At 37.6% G+C, this 3208-nt stretch overlaps 1 pseudogene; it reads right to left on the bottom strand.

Annotated features, from left to right (window-relative positions):
- Positions 1 to 317: 317 nt before the first annotated feature.
- LOC149173463 (non-structural maintenance of chromosomes element 4 homolog A pseudogene) lies at positions 318 to 1618 on the bottom strand (annotated as a pseudogene).
- Between the last annotated feature and the right edge of the window lie 1590 nt (positions 1619 to 3208).

Genomic DNA, 3208 nt, shown 5'->3' with positions numbered 1-3208 from the left:
CTGTCACAAGGAGACTAATAATGGTTTAACATATCAAACTTGACATCTTACATTAACAATTTCCTTTTACGTGATGTTAGTCTTCTGCCGAAGCCTTGGAACCATGCCTAAAGGGGTGTACTACATGACCGAGGGTTTGCACTGCTAGTAAACTTAATTATAACTAATTATGAGAACAAGATAGCATTGTTTATATACCATATTTCTTAAATTAAAGATTAGCTTCCTGTATGAATTACAGTGCATTGATAGAAACAAAGATAGTTTCCAACAAAAAGCACCCAAAAAAGTAGCAAAAGTCATAGGAGACACTTATTTCACTTCTTCGGTGTTGGTCTTTGAAGACCTCCACCACCATCATCACTTCCACATGCATCCTCCTGCACCTCAAGATTTGCAGGTACCACTCTACCCCTGTTTCTTGAAATCTCTCTGATAGGAGTCTCTGTAGCCTTCTCAGAACAAGGAATCATAAGTGGATTGGTTCTGTGAGGCATCAACTCCTCACCACTTTCAATAGCTTCCATCATCAACTTCCAGTCTTTAAAATCAAACCAAAAAACAAATTGGCTGTAATAAGCTTCTCCAGATGCCATTTATGTAGCTCTGGGAGCATTTTTGGGGACAACAAAATGTTTTCCATTTTCATCGACATTTATTTCAACTCTACCATCCTTTACTAGAAAATGATAGCGCAAAGATGTTTTCTACTGTCTAGGAAAATGATATTCTATTTAGAACCAAATTCTCTAATCTGGCTTGCTTCTGTTTTCGCAAAATGTTAAATATGCTTGCCATATTCTTGTCTGTTTCTGATTTTTCATCTTCCGGGGACTTTTTCACTGCTTCAAGTCGAGTGCTTTCTGTCGGCTTAGTATGTTTTCTCTGTACTATATCTTTCCTTTGCTTGGGTTCATTATCCATTGGTCCAAGCATAGTGCAAATTCCAGCCACATGCTGGAAAACAGAAGCAGTTAAAAGCCCAATATTTCTCCATGATATTTGGGTTTGATCATCATTTCCCTCCAAATACCTGCTTCCATATGCCTGGTCACTATAGTTTCTTAGAATATCACTACTAATAAAATCAACTGGAGTATCACCATCATTGTTTTGTGATCTGTTAACAGTAGTGAGGAGTGTGGATGTGAGATCAAAGAGTGTATCAACATCTGTAACTTGCTCATGAGGTCTCTAAACAAAATTGTCCAAGCATAGTGCAAATTCCATCCACATGCTGGAAAACAGAAGCAGTTAAAAGCCCAATATTTCTCCATGATATTTGGGTTTGATCATCATTTCCCTCCAAAGACCTGCTTCCATATGCCTAGTCACTATAGTTTCTTAGAATATCACTACTAATAAAATCAACTGGAGTATCACCATCATTGTTTTGTGATCTGTTAACAGTAGTGAGGAGTGTGGATGTGAGATCAAAGAGTGTATCAACATCTGTAACTTGCTCATGAGGTCTCTAAACAAAATTGTGCAAGCTTTCCACTTTGCTAATTATAGCCTCAAATTTGCCAGATTCTACTTTTAAAATATTTTCTCTCTCCTCAGCAATCGAAGTCTTGAGGGGATGATAATGGTACCTTAATATACAGTGTTGCACCATACTCTAACTGTTACCACTGCATGCAGTGGCATCTTCTTTCTCTCTTGGGGGCTTACTGTGGCCTTGTTATGATCCTTTTACCCCACGAGAGGAATTTTCCAGTGTCTGACTTAATGTTTCTTCCTCTTTAACTCTAGCTTGGGTACCAAGCCTTCTACCCACCCTTTCTATCACCTACTTTTGGAGTTGATAGAAATGAAAATATTCAACCAAAGCTGGAAGGAAGGGCTTGAAATTGAGATTTATGATTGAAGAACTGCCATGAAATGGAAAGAGAGCAAGAAAATGCTTTCGTGTTGCATTGAAATGAGGGAGGGCAGGGAGTTGTGATTTCCCCTACCCTGAGAAGTCTGCTTTGTAATAGAATAGGGATGAAGGCCCACTATAGTGGATATAAAGTCCCAAGACATATCATTGTCGAATGAAATGCGTAGGTGCATTGTGCCAATTAAGCATGAGGATTGGGAGAAGTGACACATGTGGGAGAGTGGCCATATTATTGAAGAATTATTTACATTGAGGAAGGACACCATTTGAATATGGTAAGAATGTCAATTCTAACGTGGAGAGTTTCCAACACCACTTTCTCATCTATATGAGGGAGTTTACAATTTGTATATCTTTGTCTCAGTCCCATTGTGAATATATTAGTGTGAGGATCCATTGTCTCATGATCCATATGTTGGATGCTTTGTTGAACTTGAGTTTTATAAGGAAATCTCTTTAGATATCCAAAATGTCTCAGAAATTTATTTCAACAATTATTGTCTTGCAACAATGTTTATTGATGATAAATTGTTTGGTAATGTACACTTGCATAGAAGAGTGCGACTGATGGCATGGATACTCGATCTTTTGGTTCAAAATGGCCACCTCTAAAGATAATATTTGGAATATCCTTTGAGCCTTTCTTTGAGATGGCATCCAAGGAGTTGGAGTGAAGACATCAAGGAACTCTATATTTTGACATATTCCAGCTGAATCGCCAAACATGCAAGAGAAACTAAAACCAAGGGTTATATATGTAATAGCCCTAGTGTATGGGAAATCCAGGCTTTTAGAGGAATATTTCCGCATTTAATAATTGGATGAGGATGAATATTTCTGTTACACTATGTGTTGTGCACAACAGCTAGGAAAGTCTCTATCGGTCATAGTGTGATGAAGCGATGGGTTCGGGTTTCCGTGCCTGTGCTATCAAAGTATATCGATACAAGTGATGAAAAAACATATGTTCAATTCCCTGGAACATATCTTATTTTCATTACTTGTCCAGGATAAATCCACGGCCATAGTTGAGAAACGTAATCAAAAGAAAATAAATATGTAATTTATTTAAACAAATGTGGCATGAGCAGAAAACTTATGCACCAAATTACAAAATGTGAAAGTCAAAGTTTTGTATAAAAGTTTTAAATTAAAAAAATTTCAAACAGTTGCGAGGAAGTTTAACGAATGCAATTGCCCAACACTCATCCAATGGCCATTCGAGGAGGGTCGAAGCCATCCATCAATATGAAGAGATCTATAAAAGCAAACGAGGACTTTGAAGAAGGGATCCCTGATTTTTCATACCCAAATGTTGCCTGA

The sequence above is a fragment of the Pinus tabuliformis genome, chromosome 4_2 (genome assembly GCF_031772625.1).
Source record: "Pinus tabuliformis cultivar Carrire ecotype Pingquan chromosome 4_2, CPIR1, whole genome shotgun sequence".
In the NCBI taxonomy this organism is placed as follows: domain Eukaryota; kingdom Viridiplantae; phylum Streptophyta; class Pinopsida; order Pinales; family Pinaceae; genus Pinus; species Pinus tabuliformis.
This window is presented reverse-complemented; position numbering and strand designations above follow the sequence as displayed.